The 21400-nt window shown below is 28.4% G+C and overlaps 1 long non-coding RNA gene across 3 annotated transcripts; it reads right to left on the bottom strand.

Moving 5' to 3' along the window:
• Positions 1-17127: 17127 nt before the first annotated feature.
• Positions 17128-20875, bottom strand: LOC110812607 (uncharacterized). Of its 3 annotated transcripts, none has more exons than XR_015816524.1 (4): positions 20417-20875; positions 20222-20301; positions 20009-20101; positions 17128-17385 (listed from the first exon to the last, which is right to left on the bottom strand). It is a non-coding gene; the product is annotated as an uncharacterized LOC110812607 (long non-coding RNA). The 3 variants fall into 3 exon arrangements; XR_015816525.1 differs by having other exon boundaries at positions 20457-20875; XR_002539325.2 differs by having other exon boundaries at positions 20222-20867.
• Between the last annotated feature and the right edge of the window lie 525 nt (positions 20876-21400).

Raw genomic sequence — 21400 nt, 5'->3', positions numbered from 1 at the left:
GACAGACTATTGAATTATCTTGTGGAACCCTATTAATAGCCGTTGGATTTACTGGGGTTCTGACAACGAATAACACGTGGGCTGTGGGTCATATTCGTAAGTTTTGGGCCGTAGGAATATTTATAAAAAATGAATTTAAAAATAGCATTTAAAAATTAAGGTTACTTAAGAAATAAATATAAAAAGAAAAAAAAAATCAGAAAAAAACGAACATACACAACTAAAAACACAAAACAAGAAAAGATGTAATGTATGTTTTATATATATATATATATATAAATATATGAATACATAGAGGATGAACTTAAAAATAACAATTAATTATAGAAAAAGTGAATTCAAAGCATGAGGGGAACAACTCCTTCCCACAATCAAATTTGTTAGCAAGCTCATACTATTATTATTATTATTATTATTATTATAGTAATATCATTAATATAATTATCATACTTTTGCATTAAATGAAGTGAGGTGGACAGAGAAAATCAAAAATGTCAAAAGAAAACAAAATAAAAGGAAACAAAGAAAAAAAGGTAAAAACAATGCGAAGCTTAATTTAATGCATTGCTAGTATACATCTAACAAGTTGTTTGCATGATAACTTGCAAAATAATAAGAAAAATTGTAATAATACAAGATTTCATTACTTATTATTATCAAATGTGTAAGGTGATCTCTAATAGTTTATTACGAACAATGTCATGAGAATTTTTTTAATCCAAGATGTGAATGAAGAACTCTTAGTTTTCTAGGTTTTTATCTCTCTTTGTAATCAACAAAAAAAAAAAAAAACCAAACATACAAGTAAATTCTACTATGAAAAAAAAAAAAAGTTTCTTAAACTTTGTTGCGGTTATTCTAGCGTAGAAGTGAGATGATGAAGACTCTTTGATGAGAAGAAGAATGTCGAGGAAATTACATTGTAATTTTCCTTTTGGAGTTTTAGTCTATTTTTAATTTTGGATGTACTCTAAATCCTCTTACCCTTTTTGATTTGTACATAATGTAATAGGAAATCAAGGATAAGTGGATGAGACACATCGTTGTCACTATGAGGACAATAATAAATTGAATAATACTACAAAAATAATAATAATAAATAACAAAGTAAATAACAAAAATAAGTACATATTTATTTCCATGATAATTACAATTAATTATGATATATTACGAGTTAGGTGTCTAATACCTTCCTTTCTCATTTCGTCCAAGAACTTCAAATCTCTAGGATTATAACAATAAACATTTAGCATTTGATTTCGCTTCTAACAGGACTAATGGTGATTCTAAATATTTCAAATTTTATGTTCTTATAGAATTTTACCATTACATCACCGCTATGATAGTTTGTCGACTCTAGTGCGACTAGTCAGATTTTTCAATTAAGGTTTAATTGATGTACTCTGGTGATTCGTATGATGTGCATGTTATCATATATTTTTACATTTGGGGCCGTTGATGGGGTTTGGATACAAAGCATAAGTATTGTATGATTAAAGTATGCTCATGTCTTGGAGTTAGTGTATGAGACATACATAAACTAGTATTGGTATCTCATTTGGATACACCACTTCATGCATGCAATATATGTATATATATATATATATATATATATCATTCTCATTATGTCATTGCATATAAGAGTACATGTTATTATCACTTAGTAAACTTGGAGTGACCATAAAAAATAAGTTAATTTTTTTAGTGGCGAAATGAGTTTTGTATATAAATTAAGAAGTATCATGTGTTACTTAGTTCTTAGGAAAACACGTTTCTTGCAACTAAATTATTTTATGAAAATTACTTCTTAGAGTTTTTGAAATACGAAGAGTAATGTGAGAACTTCTTACTTTATAAATAGTGCATGTTTTCAATATAATATTGTTTCTCAATGTGAACAATGTCATGATGTTGAAACTTTAAGATTTAGTTGCATATTCATTAATAAAAATGATAATTCTTAACAAGAAATATGAAGAAATTCAAACTTTTTTTATAAAAAAGCTCATTAGATCTAAATTCAAAAGAGTAAGGTATAGGAAATACATAAACCGGATTTAGATCTGAATATAAAATAGCAAACAAACTCATTTAAATAAAAGAGGTATAGATTTATAAATGGAAGTGTACATGAATCTATAGTGAAAAAAATCTACGTGTTCTGCAGTATATCTTCTAAATCAACATGCCGCCCTATAGAGCTTTCAAAGTCTCTTTTTCTCTACTGATGGGATAGCAAGAAAAATAAACCTTACGTGTGATTTGGAGACTATAACCATCTTTTTATATCATCAAGTTTCATTATTTATAATTCGGCCAATCATAAAATCAAAAATAATATTTTTGGTCTCTGCACATAAAAAAGAGCCTCATAATTTACAAGATGAATTAAAGCTCAATATCTATTTTAACCGTAACTAATCACTTTTAAACTGACCCATTAATATTGATAGCATTTTATACACAATAAGGCCTATATTAAGCCTACAGGATCGATTAAAATCCAACAATCACCCACTTGGGCTTTATGTATTACCTTATAATTGTGCATTAAGCAACTTTATGACTACTTAAAATTTTGCTATCAATATTTGAATGCATCCCTAAACAAGTCTGTCCATCAATTATATCAACATAGGATCAAAACGGTTTTTACTACAACTGTCATAACTAAATTCATCAATGGTCACATATATCAATATAACTGAATGATCTGGATCAAATATGGATGTGCAAAATGAAATTACATGTTATATGATCCAAACATGCTTATTTTCAACTGGTCTTATCTTAATCTTAGTGAGATCAACTTTAAGTAAATTCAAAGATAAAATATAAAAATAAACTAAATCAATATAACTGAAATTAATTACCAAGTACATAAACCATATCAAAAATACAAAGCCTATGATATGTCTATATCATAAAAGCAAGTATAATACAAAACTCTAACTAAAACTATATATCTTCAAGAGATACAACACCTATATGAGTAATGTACTCATGAACTGTCATCACTAATGCAACTATAGAGTTTGTCTCGATGTGCTCTATTGGTATCTATTTATTATGAGCTCTTTCTTTAATAACTAGTAACTTACTATCTATATACTTTGACTTCATCGAGTTCTTATTGTTGTTATAATACATAACCGTATATTTATTATTACAAAATAATATTAATGGTCTTTCAATGTCATCACTAATGCACAGTCCGGTGATAAAATTTTGCAGTTATATTTTATGATTAGATGCTTCATAACATGCTATAAACTTTATTGTCATATTGGAAGAGACTATTAATGTTTACTTAGTACTTTTCTAGGAAATAACTCCTAGACAAATAAGTAGATATAACATGATGTAGATTTCCTACTATCTTGATATCCAGCGAAAGCAAAATCAAAATAACCAATGATCCATATCGTCTTTCGTTATCTGTAGATACCGCAGAATGTGTTTGACTACTTTTCAATGATCCATACCTAGATTACTTAAATATTTATCTGGCGTCCCAAAAATGTATATAATATCTAGACGCGTACAAACTTGAGCATATATGAGACTCTCTATAGTTAAAACATAAGGAATTTTTTGCATCTCCTTAGTCTCAAAGTCATTCTTGGGGCATTTGCTTATAGTAAACTTATCTCTGTCAGACACAGGGATGTCACATGATTTACAATCTTGCATATCAAGTCTTTTAAGAACCTTTTCAATAGAGATTTTTTGTGATAATCTAAAAATACCTAAAGAGTGAGTGTATCTAAATATCTAATAAAAAAATTGTCTTCGAGACTTTTTATCTCAAATTTCTTTGTTAAAAATCTCTTGGTTTCGTACAATAAACTTATATCATTATTGGCAAACAGTATGTCATTGACATACTAAATTAAAAAAAATATGTTTTATCCAATTGAACTTATAATATACATAATCTTTTACTATATTTATCTCAAAATTGAATGAGATAATAACCTATTTGAACTTATGATACCATTGACATGAAGCTTGTTTAAGACCTTAAATGATTTTTTTTAGTTTATAAACCATTTATTTTGCATTGTTTGATACAAAGTTTTTTAACTTCACCATAAAAATTGTTTCATCAATGTCACCATTGAGAAATGTTGTCTTAACATGCATCTGGTACAACTCAAGATTAAAATGTATCACTAAAACCATTATATTCTTGAAAGAATCTTTTAATGAAATTGGAGAGAATATTTTTATAATCGATATTTTCTTTCTGTGTGAAGCCCTTAGCAACCAAATGTACATTGTACCTCTCCACATCGCATTTCGAATCTCTCTTGGTCTTAAAAATATATTTGAAACTAATGAGTTTTGCACCTTCAAGCAATGGGATAAGTTCCAAAATGTCATTATACTTTATGTACTTAATCTCTTTATTCATTGCATCAATCCACGTTTGAGAGTTAAAAATTGTCATGATTTGATGGAAGTTGATTGGATCATCTTTCATCATTCCAATGTCAACTTCATGTTCTTGAAAAAATATAATATAATCATCTGAAATTACACATTTCTTTCTTTAGTGGATCTCCTTAATGACATTAGTTCTTGAAGTTGTGGAGTTTGTTCTTTAAAAATAACTTCTTAAGCATAAACGGGAGGTACAATGACATTATCTTGATCTGCAGTTGATTTTTAATCAATGTCAAGTATGAGAATATGATCTTCATCATTGCCAATAACAACTAAGGGAATACCAATGTATTCATCTTTAAAGACAAGGTCCCGAACTCTCTTTCCTCCCACAAACTCAACATCATCAAAGAATCAGGTATTTTTCATCTCAAAAATTATTTTAGTAGCGAGATCATAAAACTTGTAACGTTTTGATCTTTCTAAATAGCCAACAAAATAACAACTAATAGTTCTTGAATTCAATTTCTTTTATTCGACCTATAAGGTTTGTCTCAGCTGGACATCCCAAAAAGTGTAAATGCTTTAAATTAGGTTTCTTACCCATCTAAAGCTCATAAGGATCCTTTGTAGTCGCTTTAGTTAGAACTCTATTGAGTATATATATTATGATCTTTAATGCTTCTCTTAGAGAGATTAAAGCAAGGTAAAATGATTAATTATACTCATCACCATATCTTTAAATGTTCTACTTCACCTTTCAACAACACCATTCATTCAAGGCGAACCAGCATTATATACTGTGGGACAATACCGCATTCCTTTAGGAATTTAGCAAATGCTCCTAAACGTTGTTCACCTGATCCATCATATTTATCATAGTATTCACCAGTACAGTTAGATCTGATAACCTTAATTCTTTTGTTGAGTTAATTCTCAATTTTTGCCTTTAAATTTTTGAACATATCCGGTGACTATGATTTCTCATGAATGAGATAAAGGTAGTCATGTCTATAATAGTCATCTATGAACACTTTGAAGCATTGTTGACCATTTTAAGAAGCTATAGGGAATGGTTCATAAATGTCCGTATATATTATTTCTAATATGTCCATAACCCTATTGACACTCAATCTCCTTATGTTTGTTTGTGTTTGTTTTTCCTTGATGTAATTAACACACATGTCAAACTTTGCAAAATTTAGTGGGATCGAGAATTTCATCTGACACAAGTCTCTCAATTCTCCTTTTAGAGATGTGGCATAATCTATTGCGCCATAATGAGAAAAAATTCTCACTAGTTAATTTATGCTTTACACATTGTGTCTCACATGTAAGGATTCATCAAAAGAAGCAACTGTATCAAATAAATAAAGATTATTATAACCTAATAAAAAATTAGTACCAACTATCTTTGAATTATAAAAAAGACTAAATATTCTATTTTCAAAAGAATAAGAATAACTAAATTTGTTCAAAATAGAAATAGAAATTAAATTTCATCTAAATGACAGTACAATATAAGTCTCATTCAAATCCAAATAATAATTATTTATTAACAATAATCTAATTATGTCAATCATTTAAACTTCTACTAACTCATCATCTCCAGCAAAAATAAATCTAGCATCTTCTTGTGGTTTTCGACAACTCAGACAACCTTGCATAGACACACTGATATGAGTTATTACACCATAATTTATCCATCACATGTGTCTATGTACCAAAGTTAAATTAACCTCAGAATAAATAATGTTAAAATCCATACATTTCTTTGCACGACATGCATGATAGTTGACACATTGCTTCTACTGATGACCTACAGCTTTATAGAAGAAACAGACATCCGCAATTTGTACCTTATGATGTTTTTATTATGGTGCTTGAACTGTATCTGTTTTCTTTTTCTTATTTTTGTTGTCCTTTGATATCATAGCTAAGTGAGCACTCTTTGTTTTCTAGCCTTTCCTCTTCATGAATATAATGAGAGATGAGCTTATTAAGGGATCAGGATTCCTTTTGACAATTGTCACTCACTTTAAACTGACTAATCTGTGGTAAAAGAAATATTAAAATGAGGTGCACTAGTAATTCTTCTGATAATTCCAGTCTTAATATCTTGAGCTTATAATGTATATGAGATATTTCTATAATGTATTCTCTTATGTTTCATTTCTATTTTTATCTCATAGAAACAAGTTCGCCAAGAGTGTACTAGCTTCAACATTCTCATTCTTGCGAAACATTTCTCAAAGATCTCAAGGAAACTCCTAACTGTAGCGATCTCATCAGACATAGTGCCCTCAAAAGCTTATGGAATAGTACATTTCATTATCAACAAACTTATACAGTTTGATCGATCCCACCTGTCAACTCACTCTTATCATCGGGGGTACTCTCAGCAGTAAGCAGATCAGGTTAATCGACTCGTAAAATAAGATCTGAATTCATAACTCCAAGAACAAAGAAAACATTCTCTTTCCATGCTTTGAAGTTTGCGACATTTAATATTATGATGGAATTAATATTCACAGAGACATTTGCAGCAGAATCAAGAACTAAATATATAATAGATAACAATCAGTCAATTAATACTCACATAAAACTTTAAACCAAAAACAATAATAATGAATTTAAATAAAGGTAAATCTCATCTTAAGATACCAGAAACTCCATTAACACTCTATTTTTTGAAAAAATATTAACTTATAAGTGATATTTTGGCACAATAATCAAATACTGAAAGTAAGAATATACCAAATAATAAACCTTTATTAGGGTTGATTTATAGTTCACATGCAAAACTAAATAATTGTTACACATTTATTACCTCAAATAGGAATACAATCATATTAAACATTAATCTTTTTTTTTTTGCCGATTAACATTCACATAAATAATATCTACGCAACTGTTTATATTCTAAAATAAATCAACATAACACAAGAGAGTTACTTTGGTAACATGTTGAATAAATCGATTCATTTCAAAATGCATATACATACATTAATATTTAAATTCAAAATTATATAGAATTTATAGTATACAAGAAAGAAAAATATCCCAAATATCCTTAAAAAATTATTTTTTTTACATTTTCTTTTTGTCTGGTCAATGGTTGACTATCGACCAATCTAACGTTGATAGTTGATGATTCAAACATTGAACTGGTCATACGTTTCCTGTTGACTGGTCAAACATTAACTGTTCGAGAGTCTAGACCAAGTTGGGCCCAACCCAAAATCGTTTAGGTTTTGTGCCCACACGCACGCGGGCCTCCCCTCCCCTTCTTTCTTTTCCATTATTTTCTACGTTGTTTCTTGTTTGCTTGGGCCGCAGCCCATAACCAAAAAAAAAGTTACAAATCCCAATTAGGCCCATGGCCCAAGCCTGAATCAAGAGAAGACAATCAAGAAAAAAAATCATTTTTTATTTCTTCTTCCTCTCGTGTGAGAGTGGGGGGAACTTTCAGCTGCCACCTGTTAGCCTTTCCCCCGCCTAACGCCACGTGGGTTGTCATGGCTAGACAACTGTGGTCGCGTCGCTGGACTGCACCATTTTTGTCGATGGTAGCTTCACGATTGCATAATCGTAACTGCGTAGCTTTTTTATTCTTCTTATTCTTTCTTCATGTGGCAGCCATGATTGCCACTTCTTTCTTCCTCTTATTGCAGTAACAGTCGCAACATTTAGCTCGCTGAAACCAATCAGTTGTTATCGTGCGGCTTGAACAAAGATAAAAAAATTTTAATTTGTTTTGAATCTGAAAAAAAAAAAATTACCACAAAATCCGAGAAAAAATTGTTACCATAAAAAAGACCATATACCAAATCTGAATCCATAAAAAAATATCAATCTCAGTGGTTCAAAATGAGTGACTCTAATATCACTTGTAGGAAATGCATAAACTAAATTTAGATTCAAATCTAAAATAACTAACAAACTCATTTTAAACCAAAGATATATAGGTCTAGAAAAAGAAGCCTACCTGAATCCATAACAGAAAAAATCTACACGTTATGCGATAGATCTTCCAAATCAACACATGATTATATGGATCTTTCAAACTCTTTTTTTCTCCGCTGATGGGATAATAAGAAAAATAAACCGTACATGCAGTTGGGGACCATAACTACCTTTTTATATAGTCAAGTTTCGTTATTTCTGATTTAATCAATCATAAAATCAAAAATAACAATAGTCTCTACACACAAAAAAAGACTCGTACTTAACCTAATACATTAAGGCGCAATATTTATTTTAACCGTAACTGATCACTTTTAAATAAATCAAATAAAATCGATAGTCTTTATGCATAATAAGGCCACATTAAGCCCACATGATTGATTAAAACCCAATATATGGAAGACTCGAAGTTATGAAGAATGCATGAAATTGAATTATAAGTTTGGAAATATTTGTTTTACATTCGATGTGATACTTGGTGTAAACTTTTATTGGTAATTTTGATAAAAATTTTGAACTTCTTATAAATTTTGATAAAAAGTTATTAGGATGTAAACTGGTAGTGCAAATGCAAAAATATAGAGATTATGCCAAAAAATTTCACACAAAAAAATAAAGAAGAAAAAATGGGTCTTAAAGGTTTGACATAAAAAAAAGTGGTTGAAAAAAAGAGTTAGAAGAAATAGGAGTAAAGAGAAAGGTTTGTTATTGACTTAAAAAAAATAAGTTAAAAAAAAATATATGTTTTTTATTTTCAACAGTTGAATAAAAAGTAGGTTTTCTCTAGTATTTTTAATTTTAGAATACTAGTCTTTCAAAGTCACAAAGGTATCTTTTCTTTATAGTTATGAATCTAAAGTGCCACTAGAAAAATTTAAATTAAAAAATATTCATACTTTTGTATGAAAAACAAAAAAGAAAAACCAAAAAAATAAATAAAAATAAATATGTGTTTCTTTTTTTATGAAAATAGTTTCAAAAAAATGAAAATAAAAAAGAACCAAAAAAAAAACAAAACAAAGGAAAAGGAAGAAATTGATTTTTAGCCAAAATTTGGAATTAAACAAATAGTAAACCAAAAAAGGATAAAAAATAATAAAGAAAAAGAAAAATTATAATAAATTTGCAAAATTCCATGTATAATGGTATTAGCTTGACCTAAGGCGAAAAGTAAGTGAAATGGCATAACAAATTTTCTAGATTTACAAAGACAGACGGTTTCTATAATTATGTGATTATGTGCGATATAATAAAGTTTTGGTAGTATTTTTTAATTAAAAATTATTAATAAGGAAGAGACAGAGAGAGAAAGAGAGATAAAAAAAATGAAGAATAGAAGAATAAAGATTATCCATATACAAAAAAAAAAAAACAAAAGAAAAAAAAAAAACATCAAAAAGAAAAAGAAAGAGTTCATTAAAAAAAAAAAAAAAAAAAAAGGAAAAGAGAAACAAAAAATGGCACATCAGAATAATTACAAATCTTAATTTTCACGGTGTCTCCTTTTACTATATGTTCATTTTTATTGAAGAGAAACTTGCCTTGGGATTAATGAAATACCATTTAATTGAGAATGCCTACAAGAAGTATTAATATATTGTAAAAATAAATTATTCATCACTAAATTTGAAAATCTCTCCAAAAAAAAAATGAAAATGAGTTACAATTGATTTGATATAAATAATTTTGTGAAATTGAGTTTAAAATATTTTAAAATTGACTTTTGACTTTTGGTATCTTTAAGGAAAAATTCAAAAAAAAAATTTTGAAAAAATAAACTTTTAGTTTTGAATAAAAGTTTCATCTTTTTCGCCTTTCCATTCTTTGAAAGAGAAACAATAATAAGATTAATTAGTTTTTATTTCACAATTTTTTTGAAGGACAAAGAAGCTTGAAAAAGAATAAAAGGTTTCACTAGTATCGTTAATGTTACCTCAAGGTTACAGATAATTAAGAAGAGAATGCTTAACTTATGAAACTCGTGTCTTAGACATTCGTAATTATTCTTTAAATGGAAATTTGCATTGAGCATTATTTTATGATTTATAATTCGCTCCCAATTTGATTCCACAACTTATGGATCAGTCATGAGTGCTCATACTCAAAGTGCACCTCCGCACGAGCAACAAACCTCTCAACTATTTAAACCTATTTTCCTAAATGGTTATCCCTAAGTTCAAATTCTTAAGTCATCTAACTTTTCTCAAGCTCATTCATGCTTATTCTATATCCACAAATCAAAGTCTAAACACCTTTCGATTAATCGAAATTAAGGTCAAGTTTCCCTTAATTCATGGAGACTAAGAGGTTTTTAGAATCTAATTACGTGGATTGAGTTATATCACTTATTGGTGTTATAAAGAGGTGATGTGATCCTAGATAGGCCAAAACTAACCCCGAAGAAAGAATTCCATGAGAAGTAGAATTCTCGCGAGAACCATGAGCCCTTAAAGGGCTAGAGAAAGATAAATCCAAGGCCCCGCGCGGCCAAGGAAGGCTACGCATATGAGAAACCTTGTTTGTACGTGCAGGCATGCACATGCACGAGAGAGGGATCTTACACACGTGGAAAGCTCCTATACGTGAGGATTCTCCTAGCAAGTAAACCTCGTGAGAAGAGAAACCCACATGAAGCAAGCAATCATACGGCTTAAAGAGTCCAACCAACACAATGAGAGCCTATTTTAACATGTTTTCTTGTTTTCCTTTGATTAATTTTCAGGTAATTTCATTCCTAAAGAATCCTACATGAAGTGAGGTGAAGAAATCAACACAAACATCCAATTTGAGATAAAAGACACATAGAAGAATTGGCCAAGAAGTTTTAAGAGTCCTAGTCGAATTCTACTCATCTCTTCAAAGGGAATCTCACTTACTATTCAACTTATCTTCTTCAAATTAAATTACTTAATAAAAGAAAAGATCATATTAAGACAAACAAGATCAAAGAGGAGTCTAGATTTGGCCAAAAAGAGGGAAACATTGTCCAAGTTTATTCTAATTAATATTTTATTAGTATTTTAAATATTATTATATATTTAATTATTATTTACGATAAGCTAGTAATTTAGATAGAGTTTGGATTAAATCTGAATCTTTGAGCTTATATAGAATTAATCTTGTGAATGCTTATATAAATGTCTCACCTTAGGGGCTTAGTCACAATAATTCAGCTTATTCAATAAAATTTCAAGTTTTATTCTTTATAATTGGTTTTGCTAATTTGTTAGAGTGAATGTTCTATAAGGGAGGTTGCTTCAACCATCTTCTTGAGGAGATGAATCTAAATCAATTTATCAAGTAAGCCGTTATATCTTGTCTATTCTCGATTCAAATTATTGAATGTGGTTGCCTATATAATTATCGCGTACCTTATTTTGTATTTAAATTACTGAATGTGGTTCAAGTAGGGAGAGTTCAATTAAAAAATTAAGTTTTTGCATACTAGTGTGAATGTATGTTCATAATCAAGGTGTTTTGATATTGGAACGCCCCGCGTCAAGAGGGTTTCTCATTAAGCCCATATTAGAAAGCCCCAATGGTTATTATTACTTTTATTAAGGAGTAGACAATGATTTAAAATTATCTAGCAAATGACTTTATCAAGCTGATTCATATAGTATGAGAATATTGCAATAGCGAAAATGAAGAGAAACTATGAAAAACAATATGATAATCCAAGTGAATCTTTGACAAAACTTACTCAAACAAACATTTTTCACCAAAACCTCTACCCTGAGATTCAAAAATCAATCCTTATTTCAAGTATATTGAAATATCATTGAAAGGAAGACTCATTCAGAAGTCATTTTTAGCCTGTTCTAAAAAGAGCAATCATGTTATTATCATGGATCATTAGACTATCAAGACCAAAAAAAGTGACCTTTACTTGTATTTATCATATGTTAATGTCTTTTCAATTATTTCATCCTTAAATTATGATCATATCATTTCTTTTTGAATAACATTGTCTTAAGACCTCTACATCTGTGTTTTTCTATGTAAAACCTTGTAGAAGCATTCAGGAGTCAATGAAGTCATTGATGGAGAATAAATTTGATAGACCAAAATACAACTAAGAGTAGATATCAAAGCAAATCATGGTAAATATATAATTAGTTCTTGGGGGATAAAGAAATATCTTTCATAATAATGGAAAGATCAAAGATAAAATAACTATGAAGGCAAAATATTGCCTCTCAAAGAACCACAAAGAAAAAGAGAGGCCTAAATTCGTTATTTACTTAATGAATTTCAAGTGAAAGTGATTGAGGATTAGAGAAAAAAAAATTAAAAAAAAAACAAAAAAAAAAGCGAAAGCAAGAAAATGATGGAGAGTTGGGAAATAGCGAAAAAAAAATGTCAATGAGAAACAAAAGGATGAATACTAAAAGAAAATAATAAGTAATTTATGGATTCTATGGGGAATGAATAACAAGAAGTTTTGTTAGTATTATATGAGAGTAATATACTACAAAAACGAAGACTTAGAGAAAAAAAAGACACACAAGAATGAATTAGAGAGAACATTAGGTCCAAAATGTTTTGTAATTATAGGCAAAGTATGAGACTTGGTACAACATAACCCTTTCTATTTGCTCTAACCAGTGCCATTGCCGATAATTTTCTCACTTTAATTGCCTTTTCACATACTTCTTTGCTAATAATCCCAGAAAAATCAAATAATTTCTACTTGTCTCCATGAATTTTTGTCAACCTTTTGTTAAACGTCTTTCCATCATTCATTTGTATAAGTTATATATTTCTTAAATATCAAAAGATTTGAAGCATTGATATGTATAAGAATTCAAGATCATGTACACAAATGGAGCAAACATCAGAAAATTTACATGTAAATAATAAGCAAAGGCACTTATAATTTCATAGTTAAGTTAGAGATATTGACCTTAATTCAAGTGAAAATCCTATTAGAATGTTTTGATTAGTAGACATCAATCTTAGTGAAAAGTGAAAACGACATTAAAGGGAACATAAGGCATAAAAAAGAAAAAAAAATAAAAAAACAAAAAAAAAGAAAGGGAAGATAGAAAAACTGAAAGAAAAGAAAAAAAAAAAGAACAATGTGCATACATATAAAGAATAAGCAAATACTGAGGCATATAAAACTTGAAAAAGAGCAAATGTTTGGGGCAAATTATTAATAGAGACTAGAAAAAGCGATTAAGATAAATGAGTTTCTTTTACTTAGACATAATCTATTGAAAATTCCTAAGTATTGAGGGGCAGATAAATACATTATGAGAAATATGACATCTAGCAAAATTCTTATTTTTTTCTGAGTCTCAAGAAAGCCCTCTTTAGAAATCTTGTGATCTTTTCAATAATTTGGGTTTGCTAAAGACAAATTTTAAAGTAAAAGTTTTTCGTTAATTGAATATGTTTGATTGAGCTTTCATGGTTTTTACAAAAAGAAAAAAGTTCAAAATTAAAAAACAAAAAATGGCAGAAAATGATTCATTTTTTAAAATTTATAAAATTCTCTATAATTATTAATTTGTACCCTAAAAAGAGAAGAAGTAAAAATGAAAGAATGAAAAAAGTTTAAAAAATTATAAAACAAAAGGAAACAAGAAAAACAACAAAACGAAAAACAATCAAACATACTTAAGAGCATTTTGCATGACTCACCATAATTCAAATTCACACAAAAAAAAAAGTTATGAAGAAAATGAACATCACTCTTTAACTTTTCTTGGAGTGAACTACAAATGAGATAAGTGACGCTCTTATTACATGGGGCAAGTTGTGGAGGAGATGCACAATACTCCCTATTTTACTTGAATTGATCAATCTATAGAGGAATGTAACTTCTTACACGTAGGTTGTGAAGGATACACACAATATTCAAAAATAAATGGTAGGCTATGAATAAAATGCATAGTAAAAGCTTAATGGGTTATGAAGGATATGCATAACATTTGGAATTTAGGAAGCATGTTGTGAGGAAAATGCATAACTATATTAAGCAATTCACGAAGGAGATGCATGAATCATTTCAGGAGAATGATTTATGAAGGAGATGCCTAACACTTCCTAGTTCACTTCAATTGGTCGATTTACATAGGAGAAGTGTAATATCTTAACAAAATAGGTTGTTGTGAAGGATACGTAAAGTATTCAAAAATACATGGTACACTGTGAATAAAATGTACAGTAAAAATTTAACACAAAATGAGCTATGAATGATATGTACATTATTTAGAATTTAGGAAGCATTGTGTGAGGGAAATGCACAACTACATTAAGCAATTCACAAAAGAGATGCAGAAATCATTTCAGGAGAATGATTTATAAATGAGATGTGTATCACTCTACATTTGTCATTGAATGATTTGTGAAAGAAATCTATAACAACCTTTGAGTCAAAGTGATCCATGAAATAAAAGCATGGCTCTTCATAAAATGGGTTGTGAAGAATTTAAGATGCATGAGTAGGTTATGAATGTGACATAATTTTGATTTCATGAATATGTCAGGAGTGAGATATATAATAAAAATCAAATTAATTTTAAGTTGCATGAGCAGATTGTGAATGAGAAGTACAATAAAAATTCAATACAATCTCAATTTCACATGAGTACACTATGAATGTAATACATAGTAAAAATTCAAATTAATTTTGATTTCACATGAATAAACTATAAAGGAGATGCACAATAAAAACTCAAATTAATTTTAATTTCATGAATAGGTTGTGAGTGAGATGTATAATAAAACTTACTTTAATTACAATTTTGCATGAACATATTATGAATGAGATGTACAGTGAAAATTCAATAAAAATTTTTGCATGAGTAAACTATGAATGGAATGTATAGCAAAAGGTCAAATCAATTTTGATTTCATATGAATAGGCTATAAAGAAAATGCACAGTAAAAACTAACAAAACTTCACATTTGGTAATAAAAAAAACATTTAACATTGTCATATATGTATTTTTTAAATAAAATAAAATTAGTTCTAGTTTTTACCCTCATCTTTTTACAAAAGTTCAAGTAAAGAGAGACAGTTGTCATACTCCAATTTTATTCAGCCAAAATAAAAAAATAATAATAATTAATACTAATAAGAAAAAAAAATAAATAAAATAAATGATAAATTTAGGTAAAAATAATTACAAAAATTAAATTAGTTCACAATTGCAAGGAATCCAATGGCTTATTATTAGTATTATTATTATTATCATCACCATTATCATCGTTATTAATATTATTATGATAATAAATATAATATTATTATTACTATTATCGCACTCTTTTTTATGACATGAAGTGAGAAAAATAACAAATACAAACAGAAAATTTTTTTAACAAAAACAAGAAACAGAGAAAAATGGGGTAAAAAAAAAAGATCAGGCCTGGACCCAAAATGTCTATACCTATTTTTGTATTATTCTCATCTAGCCCAAAAAAAAGACTAGCAATCTGAGTAAACGACGTCGTTTTAATTAAAATTCCTATTAAAACGATGTTGTTTTAGTAATGGAACCTAAGCCAATTAAACAGCCTAATATGGCGTCGTTTAGGCTGGATCCTTATTGGTCTAAAACGACGCTATTTTAGCGTATCTCTAAAAATAGATCGTAAGATTTTCACTTTCGCATTTATTTTCGTTTTTTTTGTCTTCTTCCATCTGCAGATGGTGGCAGAGGAGTACATGAAGGCAAAAGAGAAAGAGACTCGACGCATATGAAGGAAGGATCTAGAAGAGAGTAAAAGGAACAGAGAATACGAGGCTGAAAGTAAAAAGATTAAATTTTAAGTCTGTAAATTTAAGCCTGTGTTTTGTCTTTACTTGTTTGGGAGCTTTTGATTTTGTGGATGAAGAAAAACGTTCTTTTGAAACTTACGATTATTCTTTTCATTTTTCCTTTATTATTCTAATATGGCTTTTATCTTCATGGATTGAATCAAATGGTTTGTTCTTTTTTGGACTGAGAGAAGGATTATATGAATTGTATTCAGTTCCCTTACCTCGATATGATACACGTAATTATTGTTATACAGTTCTGTAGGGCTTTCATTTGTCAAATAAGACACTGAATCATAGTGTTCATTGTGAAAGACACATGATATATTGAAGTGAGTTGTTTTTTTTTTTCATTGGGCATGCTAAGATTAGCTAATTATTTGCAATTTGAAATGGGTTAAAAGATCTTTTTAGGATAGGAAAAATTTTTGATGATTCATGGTTCGTAGTTAGTATTTAGGTTTATAGGTTAATGTTTAATTTTGATTGATGTCAATTTTTTTTACTGTTTCATGCTTGATAGTAACCTATTTGTCAAATGGGTTTGCTGTTCATACTTGAAATTTAAAATGGGTTGCCATTTTTTTTAACTCTTACGTTTATGTGATAATTTTTTTTTTATTGTTCAAGCTAAAAATGTGAAGCTTAATTTAATGCATTGTCCAAATCGACTGAGATGTCGTTTGCATGATAGCTTAGGCGATTGTAACAGTGATAGATTTATTATGTGTGATGACTAAAGAAAATACACATAAAAGCAAATTCCACCATGTAAAAAAATGTATTGCGATTACACTAACAAAAAGGTGAGGCGTTAAGAAAGAGTCTTTGAATCGACAATTACGTTGTGATTTTCTTTTTAGATTTTAAGTCTATTTTTTATTTTGGTTTCCACACTTTTTGATTTGTACATAATTTAATTAAAGAAAAAATGAAAGATAAAATGGATGAGACACATCACCATCACTACGAGGACAATAATACATTGGAGGATAAATAAATAAACAAATAATACATGCTAATTATAATTACTAAAGATACATTACAACTTTTAATAATATCGATGACAAATTTAAATATTTTAAATTTCATATTTTTGTAAAATTTTGCTCTTGCATCACATTGTGATGCTCATGATCGAGTTCGATTTAAGACCTCATTTTGGATCATTCTCCCTTGCAGATGGATGTCGATAATAAAAAGTAGACAACCCTCAATTGATGATACCACTAGTTTAATCGTCTGGCGATGAAGGTTTTCTATAGTCAGAATTAAAAAAAAAAATTAAAACAATAACAAAATGATAAACAAATAGTATAGTATTATAAACATGTTCTATTGCACTGTATTAAAATTACAAATGGGAATAACATTTTACATGTTTTCTTGAGTTTAATCATGTTAAAGGAACAAAAAAAGGGTATATTATTGATGGATTTCAATGTTGTGGGGAATAAAACCTTATTGAGAATGATATTTATAGAACTTGAAAATGTTAGTTAGAATATAGTTTAATTTACTAAAATCATATTATATGTTATAAAATTGGGACATATTATACATTTAGTTCACTATCGAGTTCGACTTAGTCACTTAGGTATGACATATAAGATGACATAACACCTCATCAATATATGCAAAATTCGATCAAAGAAACACTATCCATTATAAATCCCACTAATAACATTATTATACTTTAATATCTTTACTATATTCTATTTCAGTGGACACTAACAGACAATTCGATCCAAATGAAACGGCAATTCAAGATCAAGTAAACGTTAAATATTCTACTCCTATTAAAATTATATCAAACTTCATTCCAAACTGTTAACTTGAGCAATAAATTGTCCCTCTAAGAACAATCTCATGGCCATTGCTTATTATTATTGATATCAGGTTATTTAGATCATTTCAAGACATTTAAAAAAATTATCAATTTTAGGTTGAATTTATGAATAAATTCTTTTGATAGAATGTTTTCAAAAGTTATTTTTTTAAAATTGACATAAATTTTTATTTTTTGAATACTACAATAAGTTGACATTTGAAACAATTGTAGTTTCTATTATAAGTTTTAAAATGTTAAAATAATTATTTATCAAAAATTTCTTTTAGTCAAAAAATTATTTAGCGTTTTATAGAAATAATTGTAAAAATTACTATCACTTCAAAAAAAAAAATTATGTACTTAATGAAAATGACTTTAAAATTTTAAAATGTAAATTTTTATTAAAAATCAAAATAATTCTTTAAATAACATTTGTGTTTAAACTTATTAAAAGTATATTTTAGATTTAGCTTTTGCTAAAGATAACACGTTTGATTGTTAAAATATTTTTTGAAATTTAAAAATCAAAGTCAAATAATGTCTCAAATGAAACCTAAGAACCAAACTAAATTTATCAAAGAAGTAAAATACAGATCTTCTTGTCAACTAAAATAACCCACTTGAATATTAAAGGTGGAAAGTTTAGCTATATGTATGAATAACAACAAAATAAAAAGAACAATACCTTCCCTAACCCTATTTCTTATGTTGGTTGTAATTACATTACATGGAAAGGGTAATTTGCCAACAAATTAATTGTTTATTATTTGGTGGAATGGGATCATTGTGATAGAAACGCTGCTTATTTTTCTTTCCTACCAAACAAATTGCTGTAAGGCACTTTTCATAAATATGACCACTTGAGACCAAAGGCTTTGATTCCAAGGCAATAAAGTTTGTTCTGACTTGGGGAAAAAAAAGATAAAGTTGAACAAGAAACAAGAAAACCCACTCAAAACTTTGCATAGAAGGGAGAAATCAAAGTGGAATTTCAACACCCACTAACAATTACATTCCAATTTCTAATTATATTGGAAGCAAATGTTGGGATTTCTAAGTTGCAACCAACAAAATAAATGAATAAATTAATCCTAAATTCATTTGTATTTATTTAATTTAATAAAATGCAATAATTAAATACTATTATATAGTAATAAAAAAAAAACTCAATATAAGGTTACTTTCAGACTAACCCATAACTAAGTTCAGAAAATTCAGTCGTCTAACATAATACTCTAGTTATTAAAATTCTAGTACTTTACTTTAGAGTCACGAATTCAAATTTTACTGAATATATAGATCTCACCACTTTATATGTGTATTATGAATTTACTGTGACCGACTCACAACACTTGATTCAGTAAAACTATTATTTAATTTATTAGTGAATCGGTAGATCTGTTATTAAAAAATTAACTTTCGCCTTAGCCATTTATTATGATTCAGACAAAAAAAACATTCCAAAGATGATTAAGTTTCCGTAATTGAGATAATTATAATAAATTAATATCCGAAAAAAAAAATAATCTTAAAAGAACAGGAAAAACTAAGCTAGGAAATGAGAGTCTTTGAGATAATTCCCCATAATTTCATGCTATTATGGTTGGATTTAAAATAATAAAAAGATAATTATTCTACCAAGCAAGTCTTCCTTTTCAAAAAGTAAGAATATAGCCAAGTCTAGATGCTTTTGCTTTGTATAGTAATTTACACGGCTAAGCATTCATTTGTACCATGAGGAATCCACCGATTATTTGATGTAAAAACAATTGAGGTACGTGGAAGAAAATGTTAGAAGAATGATGTTGTGAATGAGCAATGCTGGGATTAGCAGACAAAGTCGGGACCATTTGAACATGCAAACAAGTACTGCCCTCTGCTCATACAGCCTACTAGGTGGGGGTGATGGACCATAATTATACAATAATAATAATAAATAATCACACGCAGCAAATGAAAACCGACAAGAAATGGAAGTCACATTCAATGCTCACATTGGAAAAACCAATATGGAAGAAAGCCAGAGTTTTTTTGAACAAGAAAAGACTAACCATATCTCGTTCAGGCAATTAATCGAACACATGGTGGGTGCTCTCTGCTGCATCACGTTCCATCCATGGACCTTACGCACAGTTTCACCGCAACTACAACAGTTCCAATAATAGAATCATGGTGAGAAATTCTGACATGGGTCCATTTATAATCAATATTTTTTAACAAGAAAGCCAGAGTCTTTCTGAAAAATAAAAAAAAAAACTAATCACATTGTCATTGAGGCAATTAATCGAACATATGGTGGGTACTCTCTGCTCAATCACCTTCAACCGTCTTTATTTTTTTACACCTACAACAGTTCCAAGAATAAAACCATGGTGAGAAATTCTGACATGGGTCCATTTATAATCAATATTTTTTAACAAGAAAGCGAGAGTCTTTCTGAAAAATTAAAAACTAATCACATTTTCATTGAGGCAATTAATCGAACATATGGTGGGTAACCTTTTTTTTTTTTTTTTTTTTTTTCTTGAACTCCACCTGTGGACCTCACTCACAGTTTCACCGCGAGGAATACTCTTCCAAGAATAGAATCATAGTGAGAAATTTTGATATGGGTCCATTTACAACGAAGATTTGTTTAGTCACAATCAAAAACCAGTCCCCTTCATGGCTGAGATCTTCAAATCTTTTTTTCCTTTTCTTTTCATTTTTTCTTCCGTGCTTTGGTTTCCCTTTTTTCTTTTATGGATTCGGCATTTAAATTGTTTCCAAGGATTCCCGTTCCACCGCTTCACCACTCGTCTTCATCTTCTTCGCATGTGACTTGTCATTTGCCGAGTTGAATTGAGCAATTTAATGGATGGTTCTTCTTTTCTTTTGTTCTTTAGGGGAAAAAAAAAAAAAAAGAAAGGAAGATATTTTGTAAATATTATTAAATTAAGATTAAATTTTATCAAAATTTTAGGAAATTGTAATATACAAAAGTATTGTTTTATGCAATAATTTGATCTTAATTTTAGTAAAGAATTTCAGATAGTTGCACAAAAACAAGTGTCTAAAAAATAATAATATTGTCAACAAAAAATCTAAAATAAAATTTAAACTAATAATTATTTTATTTGCAATAATATATTGTTTTCTATTGTTATAATTATTACACATACATAAATTAGTTTATAAATATATATATTTTTATTTTAAATTTTACAAATATTATTATTATTATTATTATTATATGAATGACTTAAAACCTTAAATTTTAATAAATAATTAGTTATCAATTATTATAAATTTAATGAATTATAAACAATCCTTTGAAAGAAGAAGAATAATAATAATAAAGAAGGGTTCTATGCAATATAAAATTGGACTATCCATATCCTTACACAACAATTGTAAAAATGTATTCACATAAAACAATCACAATATATAAAATAAAATAATTT

This window comes from Carica papaya, chromosome 9, assembly GCF_054855325.1.
Source record: "Carica papaya isolate Zhongbai chromosome 9, ASM5485532v1, whole genome shotgun sequence".
Taxonomy (NCBI): domain Eukaryota; kingdom Viridiplantae; phylum Streptophyta; class Magnoliopsida; order Brassicales; family Caricaceae; genus Carica; species Carica papaya.
This window is presented reverse-complemented; position numbering and strand designations above follow the sequence as displayed.